The sequence below is a fragment of the Mus pahari genome, chromosome 16 (genome assembly GCF_900095145.1).
Source record: "Mus pahari chromosome 16, PAHARI_EIJ_v1.1, whole genome shotgun sequence".
In the NCBI taxonomy this organism is placed as follows: Eukaryota; Metazoa; Chordata; class Mammalia; order Rodentia; family Muridae; genus Mus; species Mus pahari.
In genome coordinates this window covers 15,139,402-15,166,461 of record NC_034605.1, presented here as the reverse complement: position 1 = coordinate 15,166,461, position 27,060 = coordinate 15,139,402, and the positions used below count along the sequence as shown (strand labels likewise).

Here is a 27,060-nt window from a genome sequence, read left to right as displayed (position 1 = left end):
TGAACTCATGGACCAGCCTGTCACAGACTGCTAAATCCTAGGGTTACAGGCGTGTGCTTTTGTAAGAATGTTATAGTGTCATCTTTATCTGTGTTTAGGAAAAGCCACATAAGGCTGAAGCAGCAGCCTCCTCGGTATCTAGTACTTTGTTAGAGCTCTATGTTGTCCTTATTTAGTTAGGTGGCATTAGTCTATAGTCAGTAATCCCCTTTTCTCTCAGCTTCACATTCCTCTGGAGTTGTATACGAATTTAAAAGCCTGTCTAGGCTGACTAGGTGGCTTGCCAGAAATCCCACCACATGGGAAGGGGGGTGGGGGGGGAGAAAGAGCAAATGGGAGTTCAAAGCAGACACCAGGGAAGAGGAGGGCTAGAGAAGCAAAGAGAAGGAAGGAAAGAGGGAGGGAGAGAGGAAGAGCCGGAAGGGACAGGGATAAAGAAAAAGAAACAAAGAGAGGAAGGAAGGAAGGAAGGAAGAAGGGAGAGAGGAAGACAGAGAGGAGAGAGGGGGGAGAGAGAGAATCTAGTGAGACCGTGGTTTGATTTTCCTGACTGAAAAAAAAAAGTGTGTGCACATGCGCATATGAAAGCAGACGCGTTCTTTTCACCCATGCTTCTCTAATTTCTCCTAAAGTGTAAACTTCTGGGAAGCAAAGCTGCGGTGTCCTCTGCTACTTCGCTCTGCATAAACAAACGCTCTTTAAATCTCAAATCGTACAGGCACCATACTGTCCCCTTGAGAAAGGTTGTCAGCCAGGTCGTTTATTTTCTGGAGCTGAGGTTCGCTCGTCCATAAGTTGAGTCCAAGAAATCGCATTCTTCATACCCTTCTAAGCAATTGAAGGAAACCCACTTCAGACTTCAAATGGAACACGGAAACATCTGATCAACACCAACCCTTGAAACACTGGGCACAAATAGGGAGCTCGTGAGGCCACGCTGGGTGGGTGGACACTCCTCGCCTGGGTTCTGTGCCCGGCCTCTAGCGATCCTATCCGAAAAGTACCCAGGATCTCCCTGGGCTGGTTTCCCTCACCCCTGCCAGGCGAAGAACGCAGCCAAGCCAGCACGCGGGGAGAAGCAAGGAGCCCGCGGGGCCACTGGGCATGCTCAGAAACAGAGCAGGTTTAGGGCTCCAGCAGGCAGCTAGTGCGTTACGCTGAAAGGAGAAGGACTAGGAGGAGGAGGAAGGGGAGGAGGACGGGGGCAGCAGTAGCCACGATCGCCACCACCAGGCAGAGGAAGAGTTCGTTCTTGGGGAGGGACAGATCTCCTCCCACTTGGATCGCCTTCTGTCTGCTTTTGGAGAAAAGAATAAAAGATATACAAAGAGAGGGAGAGAAAAAGAATGAGAAGTGAGAGCGCAGGGGGGTAAAAAAAAAAATAAGGCGAGATCAGAGAGGGCTGGGGTGGGCAGGGGCGCGCAGGACGCGGGGGCGGACTAGCCGAGCCCCAGTGCGGTCGCCCGGGCAGGTGCCACGGCTGCTGCCGGGAGGCGGCATGTGACGCGCGGCCGCAGCTGCCCGCGGGCGGAGCGCGCTCGGACCCGGGAGCGCAACCGCGGGCCAAGTCGGCTGCAGCCGGGAGCCCCGCACTCGCGACCCGCCTGGAGGAGCCCGCAGCTGCGCTTGCACCCAGAAGCCAGGCGATGCAGACAAGGGCGGCTCCGAGGCAGGAGCGAACCTGAGGACAGTCCCTGTCTCGGAACTCTCTCCTGCGAGAGACCGAGGTTCGGACAGGAGCGGACCGGACAGTCCGGGAGATTCGGGGAGGCGCGGAGGACTCGAGTGGGACAGCCACCTGGAGCACGGCTGCCAGGTAAGGACGTGCGCTACTCGCTACCGCGCAGTGCAGAGCGGCTGGCAGCGACCCCGACCCGGTTTCTTGCCTTATCTGGTGGTGAAATAAGGGGAAAAGTTTTCTGCCTCCGTAGGAAATTTGTCTGCTGGTGGAGTTTAAAGGAAGGACTGAGGAGGGACGAAGAGAGGTGGTTTTGTCAATCTAGGGAAACGGGAACTCGAGATCTGTCTGATGAGGAGTTGGAGCGCAGAGACGAAGGGTGGAGAATGTGGAGGTGGCACCCGAGCGCCTGGGAAAGAGGGGGGCAGGCGGTCAGTGGCTAAGAGAGCACCCCGGTCAGCTCACCTGGCTCCCTTGGGCTTCTTTTTTTCTCTCTCATAGGCAGGATCCAAAAACGAAGAAGGGAGCACCAGAGCTGTGTGTCTGGGCTCCTGTGTGCTGGGTCCTCTGTGTGCCTTTCAATACCGTTTTATTTTTTTTTTAGGAAAGCTAAGTCAGATCCCTGCCAACCTTGCAGCGAGGGACGACTATTGGGGTCGCTTTTCTGGAGCAAAAAGGTGGTTTTCATTCCACTCCTGGTGACCTGGGAGAGGGTACTGAGCCAGGGCGCGAGTCTAGTCTGGCTCAGCCGCGGCTGCTAAACTACACTGGATCTCTTCTCCAGAGTCTGACCGCTCCTGGCACAACCTCTTTTCTGTGCGCAGCTTGTTTCTACTTGGTGTTTTTTTAAACCTCTGGGGTCAGGGAGATGGTTGACCCAAAGGGGTAGAATTCACTTGTCCACTCCATGCTTTGAGTATTGGAATTGTGACGCTGCCTTGCCTGCTGGTGAGTGTGTGAGACTCTCCTTGCACGCAGGGTTGGAAGTAAGAGAGGAAATGAGCATTGGGGACTCGCATCCATATGGATGTATTTTTCAAAAAACGCAGACCTCGTTTTGTGGATAAGTGTTTTGAACTTGTCCGAAGTCTGTAAGCAAATATGCCACAATTCACCCACCTGGCTTCACTGATATTCTTGGCAAGGTTTTGAAAGGGTGGCGGACTATACTGTTAGGGAGACTGACCACTTCATTGTGAGCTTTCAACAGATCTTTCCTTTCCCTCTTGGCCTCTGAGATTCAACAAGATAGAAAATGTACCATTCCTGGACACAGACACACACACACACACCACTTTGCCCCCACCCCCACTCCTTTTTGGATTACTATTTGAAAACAGAACATAGTCTTAAAAGCCTGCTTAATAATTATGGAGTCCAGAGGGTTTCATATTGGGAAAGCACTCGTTCTGCAGGAATGGTTCAACACGGTTTCCTGTGTTTAAAATAATGCTAGTGGATTTGCTGAAGAGATCTAACAGGAAGATATACCTTTCAAAAAAGGGGGAAGGGGAGCCTGGAAAAATGCACACATGGACGCAGGGTTACAGTGGATGAATATTAAAAAGGAATGAGGTCTTTTCCATCACTGTGCCACTCGCTGGTGGCTCCCTGCTGTGGCAGGAGCTGGTGTTGGGAAGAATACATGTGCAGGGGTCATGCTTAACTCTTCCATGTGTGATTTCATAGGCCACGGCAGTGGAGTGTGAACCCCACATCTACCACTAGATTACTCTGTCTTCAGATGAGGGTTGTGTGGCTTGTCTCAGCATAACACAGAGTTACCTACTGTTAAGATAGAAGGCATGTCATTTCTGAAGTTCCGTGAGACAACACAACTTTAGCATGGATTACTCTATTGAAAATAATGGCTGCAGATCCAATATGGACTGTACCTTAGGCTTGGACAGGGTGATTTGAGGTGGAATTAAACAGGAAAACAAGAGTGATGTAAGACTTTAAAACAAACAGTACTAGATAGTGATTTAAATGGGCTCAATAGTTTAATAACAAAATGAGATAAAAGGCAAGACCTTTTGAGAAAACTTTGGGCATAAATCTTTGGTCATAGAAAAATGTTAGGCAAGGGTGTAATTTGGAGAAGTAGATTGCGTGGAATTGGGTGAGATTTAGATAAAGATTAGACATTAAGATAAGAGTAGTTTTGTCTTAAACCTAATCTAAAACTTATGTAAAAAGCTTTAGGGAGCTCTAGAAGGATTCACTATACTGCTTTTTCCTGACAGAAGGCTAGATAAACCTTGCTTCAAATGTATTTGTTTCTGAAGATTGCCAAAGCAAGGATAAATATGCCCTTTAACGTGTGTCTTTTCATTTTTTTTTATAAAAAATTAATGACTTAACTTTTACACAAGAGAAAAAAATGTTATTTTAAACTAGAATATATGAGAATACAAGCTCATTTTAATTGTACTTTATTTAATTTTTAATAGCAGGTAACCTGTTGAATGTGAGTTGTGTGGAAGGGTAATGTACAGAGCTAAGATTTCTTGGATTCATGGTAATAAACTGAATAGAAGCTTAAAGGTTATGATTCTAAGCTTTCCTAAGTGCTAACTTTTTTTAAAGGTTTTTTTTTTCCTTTTTTTTTTTAACCTAAAATATCACATATCTTGAGCCAACATAGTGTTCTTGCCTGATAATGATGTTAGCCTTGGCAGATTCAGTTGCTTACACCTAAGTGGCCTGGACATCATCACTGTAACTGTGAAGGGACTGGGTCTGGTTTGCAGTGTGCGACGTTTACGTGCAGAGCAGCTGTGGTGACCCTTTTTACACCAGGGACGAATGAAGGGTTCTACAGAGATGTGGACCCCAATCCCCTTCACGTATGAAACCTAACTTTATATCATGGTATGTTATGACTCAAACCACTACATTGTCGGCATGGTTTTGAAGAATGACTAATTAGAAATATTTTCTTTTACACAGTATCCTTGTGAATTGAAAATATATCTTCCTTGCAGAGAAATATTTTAAAAGGCATATATGCTTCCAACAGAAGAATTAATCAAAACTCTTTACTATTTTTATATTTTAAATGAATCAGCATATACAAATATGACTGTTGCTTAGTTGTTAAGAGCAGTGTATACATGGTTTCCCAAAATGTGGTATTTAAGAAATGCAACACCAGACCTCTCTCTTTCTCTCTCTTCTCTCTTCTCTCTTCTCTCTTCTCTCTTCTCTCTTCTCTCTTCTCTCTTCTCTCTTCTCTCTTCTCTCTTCTCTCTTCTCTCTCNCTCTTCTCTCTTCTCTCTTCTCTCTTCTCTCTTCTCTCTCTCTCTCTCTCTCTCTCTCTCTCTCTCTCTCTCTCTCTCTCTGTGTGTGTGTGTGTGTGTAGAAGGTTCTGTGAGTCTAGTGGAAATTCTGTTCTGGTTCTGACCCCTTGGGCTGGACTTTCAAACTCAAATGAAAGTCGTGACTTCATGACAAGGTCATCTAATGAATTTAACACAAGGCCAAGCCAGTCAAGGTGAGAGTTAGAGTCAAGGGTCCGACAGACTCTGCTCTATGTTAAAGAAGCTGCCTGGGCCTTGGATCAGGTACAAAGCTGACTCCTGATCCCAGATCATTCAGTGTCCAATGTGGCTCCCTCTGTGTGCTCCTTACAGACACTCTGGAAGGGCCAAAGTTGTCCCTTTTAGGGACTTAGCTTGCTTTCTTTCAGAGTGCCTTACACTGATGCATTCCTGATTGATGGAAACCTTCACTGGAATTGGTAATGGAGGGTATTGAAAGTAAGGCGACACACAGATCCTGCATGAAGACAGTAAGCCTTCCCAAGCCTTTATCTCGGCCCAGTGGTCGTATTTGCCCATCTACAACTCAAGGCGGGCACAAAGACAGAACCCAGGCAAAAGAATATTTTTTGTTTTGTACGTACACATTCATGTTTGTGTGTGTGTGTGTGTGTGTGTGTTTTAGTATCAGTAAATCGTTTGCAGCAGCCTGAAACCAGCCCCTTTCTCTGGTACTCCCTACCTTTTTTGTTTGCTTGCTTGCTTGTTTATGTTTTGTTTTGTCGACACAGGCTTTCTTCATGGACCTGGGACTCACCAGGTCACCAAGCAGATCATGCTGAACGCCTAGCAAACTCCGGAGATCAATGATCTCCCTAGTACCAACTGAGGTCACAATGTGTGCCACCATGCCTGGCTTTAAAAATAAAAATTAAAAAAAAAAAAAGGTTCTGGGGAATCAACTCCAAGCCCTCTTGCTTGCAAGGCAAGCATTTTTACCAACAGCTATTTCCCTAGCCCCAGAAGTATCTTTTGATCAAACTCAGAGACACTATCCAATGGCATACGGTTAGAAACCATGCCCTCTCGGTGCTGAGAGAAAGAGAGAGAGAGAGAGAGAGAGAGAGAGAGAGAGAGAGAGAGAGAGAGAGAGAGAGAGAGAGAGAGAGAGAGAGAGAGAGAGAGAGAGAGAGAGAGAGAGAGAGAGAGAGAGAGAGAGAAAGAAAGAAGAACATGAAGCTACACTACGCAGTGACTGCTAGCTCGACCTTTTGCCACTATGTGCCTGTCCTCCAGGAGTTCTGGCAGTGTGCACACTTCAGCCTCTGGTAGGCTCTTCCCTGCAGTTTGGCAATTTAAATTCTTCCACCTGTTAGAGCTTCCTGTCCCTACTCTCCTGAGGCCACAGGCCTCTGACTGGCAGACATCTTCTTAGCCCTTCTCTGTAGAGACGTAGAGACGACAGCTTCAGTCCACCATGCTGACATGGTCACAGCGTCCACCAGCCTCACAGAAAATGCTGAGCCATCGTCTTCTCCACAAATGTGCCAGCTTACCCCGAAGCCACCCGAAACATCAAAACTTGTAGTAAACCCACTCTACAGTTAGACAGGAAGAAGCCAACAGATGCATGGAGGACTCTGACCCCCGGCTGTTCCCTTGTGCTCTGCAAGTGACTCCAGGACCTAGCCAACTTTACTCATTCTTATTCAGTCACACTACAGAAGGATCAGTCTTGTCTGAGTTCCATTAGCTTGTCCTAATCGTTGTGGCCTTCAGCAGTTCCTTGAGGGCCCTAACCTGAATTCTTGTCTTATAGGAACTAGGCTTCTTTTGTGTTTCCAGTTCACCTTTTGAGCACTAGACTTAATGTTTTGCCTGGAATAACTTTTAGCAATGACCTTGACAGTCAGCCTTGCTCTTGCCAAAACTCCTCTCCAGGAGCAAGACTCCATTCCATTTTTTTTTTTTCTGTCTCTGATTCAGCTCCAGGGTGGACAAAGCCTTGGACCTAAGGCACAGTCACTATCCTGACAGTATAGCTGTCACTTTTGCCTAGAGACTTGTGTTGCCAAGTTCACCTAACAAATAAAATCTCCTTGTCTGTCATTGTTGGCAGGATCAAATCTCAACCCTCCACACCCCTCCTGGCCACTGAAATTTGAGTTGCTGACTATTCACTCCGGAATTAACCCTCCGTTAGGTCATTTGTTCTAGCCCAGCCTTACCCCGTTTCCTGTCCCCACTGTTCCCTTGAAATCTGGCACACTAGCTGAGCCAAGACAGATTCTACCTCTGGCCACCTCTGGCACAGGAAGTGACGACAACACAGGCTGCCTGGCTTAGGCCAGATATCCTCCAACCACAGGGCTGCAGATGCAATTCCAATGAGTCAAACGAGTGTTGGTTAGAGTGTTTCATAGAGACTGGTCACCACACATCAGCCCTTGGACACCCTGTCCTTACAGGCATGAAATATTTTTGTGATCTTCTACTGAATGTGGTCCTTTATCATAAGAAGAAATGGTTGTGGGTTTGACAGAAACCTGGATACATTCACCTACAGCAGTATGAAGTCCGCAGCAAGCCAGGGCTTACCTCCAAAGAGGTCATGGAGTGGTGCCTCTCGGGGTGACTACTTGTCATTCCAAGCATGGCTTGGGTTCCTTGGTTCAAATCAGTAGCAAATGTTGATTCCATGTGTGTGCACGCACATACGTGCCTGTTCATTAGAGAAGTGTTGGATGCGGTCACCTTTCATGTTCACGTTTCATGTGCTTAGTAGAGAGATAACTGAAAACAGAGTATATGGGCATCCCTCCAACAGTGGCATTAGAAAAGTGGCATCATGCTTCTTCTCATGGATGACATCCTATCCTCTCTGTCCCTTGTGAGTGACAGTACAGTACCATGGTTACAGTCTGTGATTGGGGCATAGGGACTTTGTGCAATCTCTTTATCTGGAGTTCTCCTTTTTTATCTCCCTCTTCATATGCCCTTACCATCACACAGGACAACCACCCCTCTATAGGTTTCCTTGAATGCAGTTGTTACTCCACTTTCCTTATTATAAATTATTATTGATCACTTAATTTGTTAAATTATCAGAAACTGAAAAACCTCTGTATCAAGTAACTACAAGTTATTTCTCTCTCCTCTGAATTCTTGTGGAGCTTCCTGTCTTTGGTATTACATTTGACATTCAAGGACAACTCAGGAAAATTCATGTTGATTTTCTTCAGAGTTGACTGTATGAAAAGTGTATAAATAAATTTTAATATTAATTTGAGTAAAATGAACAAATTACCTACCTACCAGTTGTCAATATCTGTTATTTGACTGTCATCTGCTTAAAAGTGATATCTGCTTATTACCTGTCATTAATGTTTAGCATCTGTTTATCATTGCTTCTTATTGGTTGGTACATACATCAAGGCTCTTGGAATGGACCTGACTGCGGTTGGCCCAGAAAGTCCAGGGAAGCATTTTCTTCGAAGATTTTTTTTTTTTACCTTAGCAAGTCATCTGCCATATCAGGGAATCACAGCTTCTGGGCATTACAAAATGAGCACATTTTTTGAGGGCCATCATTCAGAACATGAGCGGTATCACCAATGAGCACTGTCTTAGTTGCTTCTCTCTCACACTACAATACAATGACCTGGTAAAAGCAACTCCAGGTAGAAAGGGCATCTTTGGCTTATGGTCCCAGGGCAGGGAAGTCCAGGAGGCAGGCACATGCAGGAACTGACACATTGCATCTACAGTCAGAAAGCAGAGAACAATGAATGCTTATGCTATTTTTTTTCTCCTTTTTATGCAGTCTTGGACCTCTGCCCATGGAATGGTGCCATCAGCAATGGGTGGGTCTTTCCGTCTCAATTAATCTAATCTAGATAATCCTTCACAGGTTGCCTGAAGGCTAACCTAGTTTACATAATCTCTTGTGAGCACACCATGAGTGTTCCTTCATAGAGGATTCTAGATACCATCAAGCTGGTAGTGAAGATTAACTACAAGTACCTTCTATATGATCTTATAGGCAGTCATCTCACAGAGCAGCCTATGTGCCTTGAAGGCTACATTCTGGCTTACTCCAAACGTAGAGCAGCGAGTACCATAATCATACAGTAGTCACACCTCCCTACATTTCACCATCTCTCCACAGAAAATCCCTGACTTCTGGCTTCCATCTTTACAAGAATCATAGAAGTGCTGTTCCAAAAGTCACCTGTACTCCCTCAGTCGGTTCCATTGGCCTCATAGCAACATCTTTGAACTCCTTTTGCTTTCAGAACATTCCATCTCCTGGTCTCTTCTACCCTGGTTCCCCTACCCATATTCCTCAGTTTCCATCAGGTGCTTTTTCACTGTAATCCACAATCGTCACTTCCCAAACCCATTCAGCATGAATCACTCTCTTTCTCCCCAAACTGATTTAGCTTCAGAAGGGAGGACTATCATGGCCTACTCACTCAGGGACCTCTGTTTCCTCTTCCTTCTCTCCTGCTTCTCTCCTGGGGCATCTCGTTTCTATGAACAGCATGATTATCCTACATTTCCACATAATCTTGATTTATGCCCTCCCCTTCCCTCCCACATTGTGCCAGATACCGGATCTTAATACTCAACCAAGTCATAGCTCATACTTCTTGGCTACTCTCCTTTCCTGCTATCAGCATCTCAATTCATCAATTCTTTAATGTGTGTGCATTCACCCACATAAGGAATTTAGTAAAATGCAGACCTTGATGCATGAAGTCTGGCAGAGGCTGAGAACTTGCATTTCCAATAGACTTTCATGGGCAGAGAATCATCTGAGCTCATACCACATTAAGGAAAAAAAAACAGTATTTAAGCCCTTTGAACCTTCCCTCTTAATATCTGAGATCTCTAGATCATCTATTTGACTACAGTCTCTCTTTTCAATCCATTTGTACAGATACCTTATTGAAGTTGAATTTTTATCATTTTTTTTTGTCCTGACTCCAACATCATCTTTAACATCCTTGCCAACTACCAATGGCATAATCACTAAATGTCTTACATCAGCCATCTTGGTTCCTGGCAGGATTACATTTTAGGTTCAGTCTCAAGTCTCAAGATTTCCTTCCTCTTCCCCCTCACTTTCTGCTGTTCTTTGTGCTCTTTATTTGTGCCTGGAAGGATGCTCTCTCACTGATATCTCTAGGGATGCAGACTTTACCATTTCATCAAAGACTATTTGAAATAACACTTTTACTTAGCAATTCTTCTCCTGATACTTGGTCGGAATTTCAGTTTTATCACGGACCCCACATACTCTTGTTTTGCTTATGTATGTCATAAATCATTTCAGATATCAGGCCATAAAGTCCTTAGGTAAATGACTCATTTCTGAGTTACCTTTACCATACCCAAATATAGTCTTCTTCTTAGATGGTTGATGTGCATATGTGCACATAAAATATGTAGTTACAGTGCTTTTGATGATGTCTTATTATATAAATACTATAAAGCATATACAATTTGAAGATTCAATAGGCATGTGGTTTTGAAACTAACCATGACTCTATATCCTTAGAGGTAACTGCAGTTGTAACTTTGATGCATAATCCTCCAGTATTTTTCTGTATTGCTTTGACTCCTATGGCCTGTGTATTAAAGGTTTAGTCACCAGCATCATGTTATTAAGAAGTGGTGGGATCTCTTAAAAGATAGATGCCAATGAGAGGTTTTTTTTTATTTTATTTTATTTTTTATAGCTGACTGATAACGTGTTCTTTCACACACACCCTTTCTCTGTCTGTCTTTGTTCTCTGTCCATAAGGTGAATGATGTCTACCATATAGGTTTAGAGCAATCAGGTAAATAAACCATGGATAGGAACTGTAAGATAGAAATAAGCCTTGTCTGTACATGAGTTGATTTATTGCAGATATTTTCATGGTGATGGAAAGCTGACTAACATATACATGTTGTAACATTTACTCCCTACAAACCTCAGATAATAATAGAGCCTTGGAACTTGATTTGAAATGTAAATCTACCTCCCTATTTTTAAAATCTGCAGTTCATTACAAAACATTGACTGATTTAACTGCATGAAAAATCCATCCTCTTAAAATGGTCTCAAAGTATAGAAATGTGTTTTCTCTGAATTTCTTATCAGTTAAACATGTCTTTTTTTTTTTTTAACTTCAGTGTTTCTCTGCTCTCAGAATTACATAAGGCAGTTTGGGTTTGTAAAAATAAGGCACAAATACTGCCTCAGAAAGATCAAGCCAATAGGATGCCTTTAGCAGAGCTGAGTGATATGTTTGTGGAGAGAGAGAGAGAGTGATCATTCGTTTTGATAACATACTAAAATCATGCTTTTTCATCACAAACACACACATTCTGCTAACTTTGTGTTGATATGTAAATTTCTATTTCTTCAGATCTATATGGAAACTGTGACACATTCTGAATTATGAATGTATACATATTTATCATGTTTTAAAGATCTGTTTTTATTTGTGTGTGTGTGTGTGTGTGTGTGTGTGTGTGTGTGTGTTCCTGCATATACATATCCATGCAGCTCTTGCAGAGGCCAGAAGAGGGTGTCTGAATTCTGTGAACAAGAGTTACAGACAGTTGTAAGCCAACATGTGGGTGCTAGAAACTGAATCCAAATCCTCTGTAAGAGCCATCAGTGCTCACATGCACTCATTTCACCAGTCCCACATAGTGCTCTATTTCTCTAACATATTATTTATTGAAAAGAATGTATAAACCAACAAATAAATATTTGTGAAAGAAACTCTTAATGGTGATAAGTGTTTTTTATAGCTATATTAGCATCAGATTAAACCAGCAGTGCAGCACAACTCTATAGTCTCAGCTGGTCAAGTAGCCGAAGCAGAAGGGAGCCCCACAGTCGCAGCCCAGCCTGGGCAGCCTGATTAAAACTCTTCATTTTAAACATAACAAATCTATTTGGTGTTTGAGCTACAAAAGAGCATCTCCTTGGGTAGGGGGAGGACCTAACAGCACCCGCAAGATTGATTAGATTTTGTGATTTAATCACAAGGTATTGACATGTAGAATATGTGATAAGATAATGGAGAGTTACAGTTTTGAAATGGTATGGGGTTGCTGCAGTCTGGATTGGCTAAATCATATAAAGACTATTTCTACATCTTTCAAACCCCAAAATACTTGATTCTTTGGTTTAGTTGATAACACTTCCCTGAGATAGACAATTTTTTTTGTAGAACTTAGTATGAGGAAAAATCTAACCTCTTTGGCTATAATCAAAGTTATTTTCTGAAAATGAAATTAAGCAATCTTTGTTTCTGTTTTTCACTGGCTGCTGGGAAATTCAGACCTAAAAATAGTATTCAATCATAGTGGCCAATTTTGTCTCTTTTTCAGTCTATTGCTTCTTTTTTTCTACTATTTTTCAGTTTTCATTTTTAATATAATCATTCTAAGATTTGCGGGGAAGTGAGGATGATATAATTTATGAATATACAGGGTGAAATAATGTCTATGGGGCTATACCCAGGTATGAAGGATAGAAAAAATTAGAGAATAAGTAAAAAGTCTTTTAAATGAAACAAAACCTTGGTTAAAAGATCTCTTTGGATGCTCAAATCCCCTCTAAACCACCATGGACAAAGAAACTAATGCCTAGATCGCTGCAGAAGGAACAGAGAATGATGTTCCTAGGGAGTATGCTGACTTCATAGAACTCATTCTATGGGGTAGAAGCTCATCGAGTAATCAACAGCACTCCTCTTCAAGTGTACAGTTAACAATTAAAATCAATGTATTACATAATGACTTGATATAAGCAAAAATAGATCAAGCAATTTATCACCTTATTATTTATTAGTCACCTGATTATTTAATATTCTCATAAGAACATTCAGTCTACTCTCCTAGAAAACTTCAAACTTACAAGGCATTGTGTGTTTAACCAGACTCACTGTGTGGTTGGATAGATCTTGGGATATCATACATTCTGACTACTGGAAACTCTATATCCTTTGACCAAGATTTCCATACACACTTCTCACACCCCTGAGGAAGGACTGTTCTACACTGTGACTTTGACTTTCTTCGATTCCAGGTGGTGTTTCTCTTTCTGTGCCTGACCTATTTCATTTTACCTGACATCCCACAGACCATTCATGTAGCTGCAAGTGAAGGAATTTCCCCTTTAAAGGGTGAATGGCATCTGTGTGTGTGAATACAAACACATGCATGCAACACCACACTATTCACTTGACTATAGAAAATTAAGTTGTTGCTATATCCTGTCTATTGTAAATCCTGCTGTGGTGAACATGGGAATGCATAAATCTCTTTAACACACTGACTTTATTTTTTTTTAATATAGAACCAAATAGTTAGATCTCTGGGATAATATCTTGGTTTTGTTTAATTCTTTAGGAACACATTTTTCCATAATAATTGTCTTAATTTATATTCCCACCCAGTTTGTGAGAATTCAATTTCCTCTGTCTTCTCACCAACATTTTTCCTTTGTCTTTATGGTAACTGGATTCTGACAGGTATGTGGTGAGATCTCACTTTGTTTTCATCATATACAACAATTTGTTCATTTGTCAATTATTGGCCACTTGTCTTCTCTTAAGGAATGCTTGTGTATTTGGGTTGTTTCAAACTTGTGCTGTAGCCTTACCATTGAGTTGTTAGAGTTTCTTATCTATTTTGGATATTAACAGATGCACAGTTTGCAAATATTTTTCCATTCATCTGTAGGCTGCCTTTATGCTCTGTGGATTCTTTTTCTGTGAAGGAGTGGATTTTTGTTTGTTTGTTTGCTTGTTTGTAATTCCACATTTATCACTTATGCTGTGGGGTCATAGCTCAAACACGGGGGCAAAGACGAGTGTCATGCAGCTTTCCCTTTATATTTTCTTTGAGTAGTGTGCTATATAGATCTCATGTGTAAGTTGTTAATGTATTTGGAGTTGAGTTTGGGATTTGGCATGGTACATTCCTTTGTATATGGAAATTCAGTTTTCCTAGACACCATTTGCCAAATAGAATAGTACCCTTTCTCTGCTGTATGATCTTTGCCAACAATCAGTTGGCTATAAATGTGTGGGCTTAGTTTTGAGTTCTCTATTCTGCCCCTAATGGTATCTTGTTTTATGGTTGTAGTATATAGCCTGTAATAGAGATTGTGCATAGTCTCTCTCTCTCTCTCTCTCTCTCTCTCTCTCTCTCTCTCTCTCTCTCTCTCTGTGGTTTTGTGTTAGAGGTCAATCACACAGTGTTTTCCTGTATACAAGATCATAATCTTGTTAAATATCATTAAATTGAATGATGCTTGGAAATCATATACTTGTGTTTTATTCATGAATAAAGCCCAAAGGCTGAGCCCTAATGAAGTATTATAAAATCCCACTGTAAACTGACTGAGTTTCTGCTATTGTTGCTTTGGGGGAGAAAAGTGAGATTTGAGGTGTGGCAGTTTTTCTGGTACCCTGGTATTGGCTAAACAGTTGACTTCTTAGGAAATGGGCAGAGGTTCCCACTGGCCCCAGTGTCTGGTATACAGAACACCCCAGAATTTCTTCAGCTGAAATTTGAAGCTTTGCCAGTCTGGTGCTTAGCCTGTGTAGAGTTACATTTCATTGGTGTCGCTCACATGCTTCAGAAATGGTTCTTCCTGATATCATTCCTCAAATGGCTCCTCTCACCAGCTGATTCTAATGGGCACCATCTTTCAAGTAGTCAGTTTGTAATTGACCGTCAGCTGTCACAAATAGTCTGCTGTGATGAAGGTTTCCAGTAATTAAAAAAAAAAAATCTCTGTGTTAGAGCATTGGGATTGGATTAGTTTGTATCTTCTTGCTGTTATGAAATACCAGGCAAAGACAACTTAAGGAAGGGGAAATTTTGTTTCGGCTCAGACTGGGGACATAGTCCATCACAGTGGGGACATAGTGGCAGGTGGGTGAGGCAGCTGGTCAGGAAACAAAGAGGTATATGCCAATATCTAGTTTGCTTCTTTTTGCTTTTACTTAGTCTAGGGTCTCAGTCCATTGCCTGGTGCCACCCCAATTTTGGCCGAGTCTTTCTATTGCAGTTAACCCAATCTAGAAATTCCTTCACTGACAGGTTTGCCTCCAAGGTGATTTTAAATTCTGGCAAGCTGGCAATCAATATTAACCATCTCAGGGGTGTTGTTTCTGAAACTGGGCCCCCAAGTTAGGGTAGGTTCCATATATGGTGGCTGAGTCTTGGGGACTGACACCGAATCCCAAACAGAGTCACAGCAGAGACCAGACCTGAGCCTCTGCATCGTGAACAATACATGGTATTTGCTTTGATAAAACTTAAGGCTTACAGACTGACGAGAGAGAAACATTTTAGAGTCTTTCATGAGTAGATTAGAAGCAAGATTGGCAAAGGGTGCATTAGCTTAGCTTTTCCCCTTGATAAAATGAGTCATTCAGTTTAGAATGTGTCTCTGGCCTGCGAAGAGCAGAGAGCTCACTCACAGTGGAATGTAAGCACAGCAAGCATAAAAAGGATCTTAGGTGTAGAAGAAAGAGGAATCTTCCTCCAGCAGATGCACCCTGAGGTAGCTGAAGATGTATATTTTTGAAAAATATGGTTAGCAGTTTTCATAGGATCTTATAAAACAAACTATGCCTTAAATGTAGGCGATTCTTGACATTTTTATTAACTGCTTTCGTTATGTCATGCAGCTGACAGAGACTCTCTCTCTCTCTCTCTCTCTCTCTCTCTCTCTCTCTCTCTCTCTGTGTGTGTGTGTGTGTGTGTGTTGCTAGGTACTGAACCTAGGACACATGTTAGGCAAGTACTCTAACTATGAGCTAGGTCCTTCCTCAGTTCGACAGAGCATATGGTACTAGATTTGAGGATTATGTTTCTGAGAAGGGACAGAGAAAGGACATATAAAATAACGTATGTGAAGAGTGGGAGTTCAAAAAAAATCAGTGTTAAGATAGTCATTGCCTTATATGGGTTGACATGAAGAGTCTGAAACACGGACATAGTTTGTTTTTCGAATCTGTTACAGGACATTTTATATTGTATCATCATCTTTAAATGAGCAAGTTTTAATAATCACACCCACTAACTGATTTTCCACAAAATCAGTATCAAGTTGTTTGTTGTTAAGTTTCAATAAAACAAGACTAATCATCATTCTATTATTAGACTTTTAGACATTCCTTGAGACTGGCTATCTTCAGTCTGGTCTTTTTCCCGTGTTTCTCCTGGCCATTCATTTGTTCATTAAATTTATTAAGTCCTTGAAATATATCAGGTGGAGTTCTAAATGACAGATGATAGACTAAATAGGTAAAACAAGATGCTGGCTTTCTGGGATTTATAGTCTCATGAAAATACACATGACCTATTCTAGTATCCACAAAGGATTTCTGAGCAGTCCTAATCTCCTTCATTCAAGACCAGAGGAGACATGGATGCACTAGACAGTGTGACCACTTGGAACTTGGATGGGAAACCATTCCTACCCTTTATGCTCTTCCACATACCTCTTAAGTATGGACATAGGTTAAAATGTTTAAAATACATATTGACTTTTTTTTTTTTTTTTTAAGAAAAGTTAGAAAGGCCATACCGGTGTCTGCCACTAGATGGCAGACATCTGCACATACGTGTCCAACCAGAGGGTGGCTTTGAAATCAAGGTTCAAAGGGAGTCATTTGACAGGATGAAACCTGAGTTCCACAGGAGTGACAGGCTTGAGTCGCTGCTGTGAGTCACCTACTGTGAGTTCCATGTGTTAAATGTGAATGCTCTTACACCGTGCAGGATTGGGTTTGCAATTTGGGGACCTGCTTTGTTCATGGAGAAGGTTTTAGGACACTCTGTTGGGCGTAACATGGATTTCTCGAGTTCATACACTATGAGTGTACTTTCACTTTTATGGTAAAATCAGCTTTTCAAATGGCTGTTTTAGGGAGTGTGCTACACTTTCAGACCTGTGAAACAATGATATTATTTTCATTTGACAGAAGAAATATCAAACTAGATGCTGTAAGTCCAATGCCAGACGCCTTTGTAATCTCTAACTAGCTACAAGAATCCAAGGAAAATTGTGTCTGAACATGATGCTTTTCTAGACCAGGCACATGAATGAAGCCGCCTTGACTCAATGACAGAGTACAAAACTGATCTCAAATCAGAATAACCAGGAACACTCCCTGCCTTAGTTAGGGTTTTACTGCTGTGAACAGACACCATGACCCAGGCAACTCTTATAAGGACATTTAATTAGGGCTGGCTTACAGGTTCAGAGGTTCAGTTCATTATCATCAAGGTAGGAACATGGCAGCATCCAGGCAGGCATGAGGCAGAAGGAGCTGAGAGTTGTACATCTTCATCTGGAGGCTGCTAGCAGAATATTGGCCTCCAGGCAGCTAGGGTGAGGGTCTTAAAGCCCGCACCCACAGTGACACACCTACTGCAACAAGGCCACACTTCCAAATACTGCCACTTCCTGGGCCAAGCATATACACACCATCACATTCCCCTTGTCCCAATATTCATTTCAGCCAAGAAACACCAACCTCCCATACAGTTTGGAGCAGTAAAGATGCCACAGTATGCATTTCCTAAGCCCAGCTCAGATTAAGCTCTAACAAAGTATTGCCCCCCACTTGAAATTTCTTAAAATGGCTGACCAAGTACAGGTGCTGCTGTTTGGCTTGCTGAGTAGCTGGTACAAGACGGTCATAGGCAGCTGAGTCCAACAGGGGCTAAAACAACTTGTGACAAAGTCTTGACCCTAGATGTGTGTTTATAATCTGCAAATATGTTCACTTGTAAAAATGGAGTTCTCTGAGCCAAGTTATGCTTTGGATTCAGGGGCTAAGAAGCCAAATCTTTTTGGAAGGAATAACAGGAATGTACTCCTTCAAGAGATTTCACTAGAAAGATGTTTTTCAAGGACCAGACAGGTTTAAGTAGATGGAGATCCAGGGCAGACAGACAACTCAGGCAACAACTGCCTTATAAGAGAAAAGTCTCTGCAGGTGTGTGTCTCTACCGAGAACAGAGAACACACCACTGATGTGCATTTCTCTTTGTCTTTGTGTGCTTTTGGAACATTCCTTTCATTATGTTTTGTTTGAGACAGGGTCTCATGTAAGTTAGGGAAGCCTTGAACTTTTGATCTTCCTCCCTCTGCTTCCTGAATCCTGGGATCACAGACCGGCATCAATGTAGCCACATCCAGTTTATGCAGTGCCTAGGATCCAACCTGGGGCTTTGTGTGTGCTACCCGGTGGACTGCACAAGCAGCCTCGCTTTGGAATGTCTTCTTCCTAAGAACCTGCACATTTTGCCCCCCTTTTCAGTGAATTCTCCATCACTGTCCCTAGATGTCACCTGTCCTCACAGCATTGTCAAACCAGCTCATCTAAATACCATGTACCTTTCCTGTCTGGCAGCACCATCTTCATCGTCATCAAACATGTATTTGTTTTTCATTTGTTCTGAAGCACCCTCAGCAATAAGGACTTTGTCCTCAGAATACCATCTGACTCAGGATGGGGTCTTACCTTAGCATGCACTAATTAGAATGATGAATGCTCAGGTTACCCTCTTCTCTCCTCACCTCTTCTCTACCCCTCCACAGCCCTTTCCATTGTACCCAGGGCCTTACATATTTATGGAAAATGGACAATCAAGCTACCTGACAAATATGCTTAGCTTTGTGTCCAATAATACTGGATTTTTATTTTTGTATTAGAAGTAAATAAAAGAAAAAACTACTTATTAACTTATTAATTTCTACTTCTTTTAGGGATTCTATTTTCCATAAACACTCATTTAATGTGGGCCTTGTAACTGGTCCGTAACCCATTCGCTTGGGATTCTGAGGCAGGAGAGTATTTCAAGATCTGCCTTGACAATTTTGACTTTCTCCTCTCCTCCCCCCAAAAAATGTTTTAAAGAGGGGGGTGGAGATGGAACTTATTGATAGAGGGCTTGCATTGACTGGAAGAGGCCTTAGGGTAAACTTCCAGTGCAAAGCAAATGAACAGACAGACAAATGGTTATTTTCACAATTAGGGATACATGGGTTATAAGAAAATACATGGAATACTTTTCTTAAAAAGTAAGAGAATTTTTAGGGCATAAAGGGGAAGGAGCGGGGATGGTTCTGAAGTTGGAACATCAACAGCTGCGTAGCTGCTAAGGCATGGCCAATATCAGCAGAAGGAAGCAGGCACGCTCAGTTCATGCTTAGCTGACTGTGAACAGGTAGCATGGGTTGATTTTTCTTTCTCTTTGTGCTCCTTTTTCTTTCCTTGTCTCTCTTCTTCCCTCTTTTCCTCCTTCCTTGCAACACAGTCTCTTTACATCATCCAGGACTGTCTGAAACTCAAAATCTTCCTTTTCCAGTCTCTGGCATGCTGGGGTTGCAGGCTGCATCTGGCTGATGAAGTGTGGTTCTTGCTGGGACCATTTCTATGGATATCGATCTCTGTCCTTCTAACTTTGAACCTGTACTTGCACCCGCAAGTCTGCTCTGGGCTTCCAGGCCCTCAGCAGCTGGAGCTGGGATAATGGTACATTTTGCCCCAAGGTTTCAAACTTCGTGGACCAAATGGCTTCTGCTTTCCATGCCTGAGCAACCTGAAGAACACCTTTGTGGGTCCTGTAAGCCAGTCTAGCATGTCCTCATTTGATAATTGCATGTACAAGATATCAGTTCTTTATCTCTGGAGAATCTTGGATATTTAGAAACTCGGCTAAGGGGATTTCTCGTGTTTCAGTTATTCTGAAGTACATTAAGTTAACTAAGGGCTAGCTATAAAATTGAATAGTTTGCTCACATTAACGTCTTGTGTCTTGAGGAATTTCTAAGCATGCTAGAAATAATTTATTTTTGTGCTTGTCAAATATTTGTTGAATTGCTGCCTCTTCCTTGCTGGCAAGAAATAACCTTGAAGGATAGGATCCAATAAACCTGGCTAGAAGGATGTTGATCTGGTAAAATCAAGAACAGATCAGTTTCTCTAAGATATAAGTTGAAGTTGATTGGGTGGAAGATAATCTGGGGGCTACTGTTTCTGTAGAACTCAGGGAATACCAATCCCAAGTGCATCGAAGACCATCCAGAAGATCCACAGGACCCGAGCTGTGTGTGAGCTGTTCCCATCTTACAGGTCTATGGAGAAACTTATGTCTGGACTTCCAGTCAAACCAGAAACCATTTTTATACAGTTGAGGATTAAAGCAGGTGTTTAAGAAGCTGAAAGATATTTTACCTGGAAAGTGTGGAAGTTCAGGACAAATAATGTTCAGAATTAGCATGGTCTTACAGTTCTCCTAAAGGTCTGTAGTGCTTGGGGGTTGGTATTAAGGAATATACCAAGAAGAAACAGGTTTTTTTTTTCCCCTTTTGAAAAAAAATGTGTTCTAGACACAGAAACAATTTAATTTAGAATATTCAGTGTTCTTTTTTATCATTTCCAAGGACAGTTTGATGTAGAATTATGAGATGCCTGGTATTAATTTTAAATTTGATCTTCAATGACAAAATGTTCTGTGCTCTTTGAATGTGAAGCCTTCTCAATTTTATCAGTTTACATTCCTCAGTTCTCCAACTGCAATTTTGCTTTCATAGTTCCCTGAGATCCAGTTTTCCTAGGCTGGATTTACCTCACTTTTATTCCTATTGATTTTAGTTTCCTAACCACCCCTACCCCATCAAAAGTTAATACATGTGGCCACTTAGAGTGTCTGGAGGCGCTGCTTTATTTAAGATGTCCTTTGTTCACTAATACCCCACTTTTACTCCTGGGGGAGATGTACATCAATCATTTACTGGTGCTGAAGACATTTCCTGCATTCAGCATCTTCTGACCTCAAGGAGAAAGCAGCCCTCCCACAACCCACCCACAGCCCTCACACAAGACATCACTTCAGTCCCCAGTCCCACTACACATTCTGAGACCTAACAGCATGTAATGGCTTTCTGCACCCTGGTCTGCATCCTGCTTGTCTCTTCTGAGGTCTTCTGAGGTTTTTGTACCTGGATCCTGAGCAGATGTACCTGCAATCACCAAAGAAGGGTTTTAATCTGCTGCATTGCCTCCCCCTGCCCCAGAACTTGGTTCTGAGCAGCAGAAAACCTCACCACATTTCTCTGAGGCAGAATGAGAGATTTGAGCACAATTTCGTTTGTTTTCTGGCTTCTTACCACTTTCTCAGTCTCAAGACAGTAGGTGTCCTTCAATTTACTTTGTTCTAACTGGGAAATTTGCCTGTAAAATCCATATAAAATATTCTTCTAGTATATCTATATCCACTGGGTTTTTAAAAATATGTGTTTTCCATTGCGCGTGCGCGCAAGAACATCAGCATGTATGTGATGCTGATGTGCATTCAGACCTGGAGGCCCATGAACAACCGTCATTGTTGTCGGTGTTTAAGACACTGTGCACCTTGTTTTTTGAGGCGAGAACACTCATTAACAGAGAATTTGTCACATAGGCTCTGGTAGCTGGTAATGAGCCCTTGGGAACTTTTTGTTTCTGCTTTCCCAGTGACATGTGTGAAACTGCTCACCACCATACCACTATGTGACCATTGGTTCTGGATATCACACTCAGGTCTTTCATGCTCCCATGCTAAGCACTTTACTGACTGAGCTATCCCCCAAGCCTGCCAATGAGTTTTTAAGTGTTCAATACCTAAGTTTTGGCTCATTATCAGGCTGGAAACAAGGATGACACAAAATACATGACTCCCTTATGCATAGGGCAAACTTCTTGGTGACCTAGCTTTTAGAGAGTTATGAGTAATTCTTAAAGTCTGTTGGGTGTTAGGTATATGTTTGCTCCTTATCTGGATAGGGAGCCTGGGTTCACCCCTTACAATGTTGTGTATTTTCTTTTCTCATAATGGTTTGTTTTACTTGACATGTAACCTAGACAGCAAATATTAGCAAGTCTAACCCTATAACCCCCACAGGAAAAAAAAAACCCATGTGCAATGAGCTGTATTTGATCGTCATAATTTTTAGTGTTTGTCCCATTAACTGACTACTTATGCATCTTTTCACATGCAATCTTAATTTTATAAGGTTAGTGAGGGCAGGACACACTGTATAGAACCGCACGATTCCCAAGATTTATGATAAAATAGTAGCTGTCCTTCACACCCTGGTCCCAGTCCTGCCATCCCATGAGGCATCACTTTTTAATGCTTCGGGCTGTGGGTTTGTTGTTATCTACCTACATATTTCTAAATAGCAGGCTAAGACAGATGTCTTTTGCCTTTTGGCTTTTAGAATTTATTTCCTACTCTAGAACACTAGCCCAGTTATAAATGTTCTCCCTTACACCTGAAGAAAATCAGCCTTAAAGCTTGGGTAAATTTTTGTTATTATTATATTAACATGGCTTGGTGACATTAATGAGCCTCCTTGCTTAGTCTCATTCTTTTGATATTGCCTTTTGGAGTGATCAACATGTGCCTTATGGCTTCTCACCTTTCCCACTGTATGTTGTATACCTTCTCTTCTTCTTTCCTCTCTCTCTCATCCTTCTCCTTCCCTTCCTGCGGCATGTGTCCATCCTCCTGCGACTACCAGAGTTAGCTACTCTCTAGCCTACTATACAGCTATAGTCTTGGGCTGTTCTTCCCTATAACCCCTCTGCCGCTGTTCATTTTCTTCATAGATTCCTTTCATTATTGATAGAGTAAGAAAGAAAATTATCATACCTGTCTCTGCTGGTTCCCTAAATTATCACATGTTTAACCACATATGGCTTGACACATAGCAAGTACACCCTAGACATAATCATTGTTGCCATTCAGATAATGTTTTGTTGTTGTCTATAACTTTATTTTACCTGCCACTTAGGAATGGTCCTACAAGACAATATGATTAGCATCAATTGCTGTAGAGTGCAATAAGAATTTACAGGGTAATTACATAGTCATATTGCAAGAAGTATAAGTGGTACACCATTCTTCATGCTTAACACTTAGCTTCTCTTATGAACCAACAAGCTCATTGGCCAAATGGGTTATTGAATGCATTGCGGAGGATATATCAATAGCATAATGTTCCTCTTTTTCATAGTCTTTATCAACAGTTCAAATGCACACACATGTGCACTCTCACACACACACGTATATACACACATACTCACATGCACATGCATATATACAGGCTGAGGGATAGTTAACATATTAATATTAATTTTGAGAGAGTGAGCAGGTGGGTTCAAAAAAACTGGTTTGCTAGAAACAATTAGCTACTGATATTCTTAGGGAAAAAGTCCTGACTAACAGCATTTGCCAATAATTATGGTAAAGAAAATAATAATTCTCTTGTGTTTGCAACTGTTAAGCTTTGAAAGTCTTCCCACTAGTTTAGGAGATTGAGGGAAATAGGCATAAATGTCTCTGCCGAGCAGGAGTCAGCTGCCCTGTGCATTAGGTTCCTATGAAAGACACAATTGCTACAGCTAAATGCCAGGACTTCCTGGAAGAACACAGGAACAGATTGGGGAAGGTTTTGTTATCCCATCCCTTCATAACATTAGTAATAAAGAAAAGGAAGGGCTTTCCCTAGGATCTGATGATCATTTTCTTTTAGTAAGTTTATCACCTTTATATTCTTCACTTTAACTCAGTTGGACATTTGTTTTCTCGGTGCCTGTATTTTATGGGTCTCTGTCCCACTGTGAAAAGGAAGCCTTACATCCAACAATTGCCTATAAGGTGAAACCAGTGATGTTCAGGGAAGGCTGTCCATTAAACCTATGAAAGAAGGACGGTTCTTCTCAGTTCACTTAATGCTTACTGGTTGACTGCCTGCTCAATGCGTCTGAGAGAATAATCCCATTGCCTATGAAAGTTTTAAGAGCACTGTGGCCAGGCACAGAAATATCATAAAATTTCATCAGAGAGATGGATGATATAAGAGCAGGGTGGATAATAATATCCCCATGTGCCATAAGGATACAGGATACATACCAGCTGGAGACTGTATTGTATGAGTTGTGAGGGGTGGTTTGATGGTTCCTTCCTCCCATAGGCCCAAAGACTCAAAGTGTCTTGTGACCCGGTAAATTATTGATGCATCCTGTGTAGATGACATCACTCCCACAAACCCAGGAAGATGAAAGTGTGTTAGTAGCCAAAGAACATCTTAGATAATGTAGTGGTTTCTGATCCTATAAGTGGCCACATTATATAAGTAGATACCAAGAGAATTGTGATATTAACATTTGATGTAATTTGGAGGAATAATTAGGAAACTGAAGTCAATGTAAGTATTGATGAGAAAATTCTAGAAATCCATTCTAGATTTAAAGTGTACATTGATGGCCTCATAGACACTTTTTGTCTAGCTTAAATCAACTTTCATAGTGTTACCTTGACCATAATTAAAGAACAAAAAGTAATGAGTAGCTATGGTTATATAGACAACACCCTTTGTCTAGGTTACTTAGTGAGTATAGTATAGTGAGAAAGTTTCAGGGTCCAGTGAATTGAACTGTCACTTGGAAGTGAGGCTAGTCTGGTTGTAGACAGGTCATACACATGTATACATATCTTTTAAGATAAAGAACTAAATGGCAATTTTCCTTCCATTGTCATTCTATACATTTGTATTTTCAAATGATAACATCCATATGTAGTCACACTGGCGGAGTTGAGGACATAACAATATTGGTAGTGTGTTTGCCTAGCAAGGGAAGCCCTGGTTGTGGTGGTGGATTTGTGGAATCCTAGCACTCAGGTGATAGAAGCTCAGAAGTTCAATGTTATCTTTGATAATATAATGAGGTTGAGACTAACCAGTTAACAGTCGTTAGGGAGAGAGAGAATCATACACCCCCAAGAATGAGCCCCTGGCTGGTAATCTAGTATCAAGTGTTCAACCCTAGAAACATGCATGTAGGCAATTCAACAGGTTGTATTTAGATATTTATTTGTTTCTAAGTATATGTAACAATAATGATTGAAAAAGAAAATGTCCCAAGAATTTGGAATGGATATAGATACATGGGATACGTAGAACAGGGGTAGAGAATGGCAAAATGGTTTAATTAAATTTGACTTAGATTAAAAGGTAAAAAATATTAAGTACAGTGAAAAGGGAAGAGTAGAAATCTATTACTTTTATCTTGAAATAGTCAAATTGGCGATACGAAAGTAACATAAACTCAAATACAGGGTTGTTATTTAGCAGAAACCAAAGTTTCTGATGAGAAAAATTGCACATTAAGGCTTTCCAAGTACCTCCTTATTTGTAAAGCTTTAATGGGGGTGTCTTGAGCAACCCTGAAATGATATTAAGAGCAGGTACCTTGAGTGACAACTCCATGCTTAAGAGCACTGGCTGTTTTTCCAGGGCATTCGGCTTCAGTTCTAAGAACCTACCTGGCAGCTCACAGCCATGTGAAAATTCAGTTCCAGGTGATCCAGATCCTCTTTTGACCTCTGTGGGCACCAGGCATGTAAGTGGTACAGATGTATGTGCAGGAAAAACACTCCTACATATCAAACAAACAAATGAATAAAACATGTGTCCTCGCTGTACAAATTACAAGTACACACGAGGCAGAAAATTGAGACATAGATGTGATTCATTGCTGCTCTGTATTTGTCTGGTCTCTGCTTCCTGTCTATTCCCAATTAGATGTGCTTAGAAAACATGTGCTGTGGTGACAGTCCAATGCCTGTCTTTTTTTTTCCATACTCAGTATCACAATTTGCCTATGTTTTAGAAGGATGGTTAAACCCTTGCTTCATTCTGATTTCCATAAACCTATGTAATCTTGGGTATTTGAGTGGGTTGTGTGTACATGAGTTAAGTGTTTCCAGCCTGCCATGTTGCAGCCCTCTCAATTTGCCTGTGCAGCGTGACTGTAAACAAATATCAACCCTCCCCCTTATGTTTGTTCCAAAGCAGGTACCAAGAAATCTGGAGCAAAATATTTTACATCAGATAAAATATATTTAGAAAAGGCTGGCCTAACATAGGCAGTATGCTTAGTTTCACACATTGCTTTAAATTAAATGCAAGTGAGAATGAAGAGTCATTCAAAGAATAGACTATGTATGTACATTATATACAAACAAATATATATGCATACGAAGAATGGTGGTTTGTTTGTTAGAATGCTCTGCTTAAAGACTATGGAGCTGGTAGCAAAATTTGATTCTTTTACCCAGACTAGTTCACAAGTAAAAACAACAACAGGGATGTTTTCAAAAAATAATATATAAATCCTCTTACAGGGCTACTGTGTAGTTTTCCATGTCCAAGACAGTTATTTCTTTTGTGATAATGCATTCATTCCTTAAAATAACACTGCAGGTTGTGAGACTTGGTGGAGTATTGTCTAGGTAAGCATTTTGAACCATGATTGGATGGGATGTAATAATTTGTCCAAACCAGTTAATATTTGAAGCCGACCACAATGCTTTTTGGATTAATGGAGAAATCTCAAGATATTTTCATAGATGTATATTTTTAAAAATTCTCCTTGTATCACTATAACAACTTACTATCTAAGAAAACTTAGGGCCAGAGTAAAAATGTGGATAATACAGAAATAAAAAGAAAACAAAAAACAAAAAACAAAAACAAAACAAACAAACAAAAAAAGCCATGCGTGGTGGTGCACGCCTTTAATCCCAGCACTTGAGAGGCAGAGGCAGGCAGATTTCTGAGTTCAAGGCCAGCCTGGTCTACAAAGTGAGTTCCAGGACAGCCAGGGCTATACAGAGAAACCCTGTCTCAAAAAACAAACAAACAAACAAACAAAAAACCAAGAAAAATATATTTTAAAAGTTAGACTTTAGAATATGGTTCTAATAATAGGCCATTAGTCACAATGTCAATGTTTTTCTATGCAGGCTCACCTGGTGAACTGAGGATGTTTGCTTGTTTCTCTGTTTTGAAAATAGTATTGTTCATTACAGAATTTATATCCTGATTTATTTGCATATAAATAATAGTTGTTGATATAAATGCAGGCAGGTAGACTTCAATTTGTCTGCGATGGACTCCCCAAGCAGATGGAAACCCAAGGAAGTTAAAGTATTCTGTTTAGATGGGGTCTGCTTTCCACTCAACTTCTT

The 27,060-nt window shown here is 41.4% G+C and overlaps 1 protein-coding gene across 3 annotated transcripts in view; it reads left to right on the top strand.

Annotated features, from left to right (window-relative positions):
- Nucleotides 1-1,220: 1,220 nt before the first annotated feature.
- Chrm3 (cholinergic receptor muscarinic 3) overlaps nucleotides 1,221-27,060 on the top strand; it is a 461,004-nt gene continuing 435,164 nt past the window's right edge. For 2 of the 3 annotated variants that reach the window (XM_029547348.1, XM_029547349.1), the window contains exon 1: nucleotides 1,221-1,816. The gene's annotated coding sequence lies outside the window, so the exon portion shown is untranslated. The remainder of the gene's footprint in view (nucleotides 1,817-27,060) is intronic. The other variant, XM_029547351.1, reaches the window with a different exon arrangement.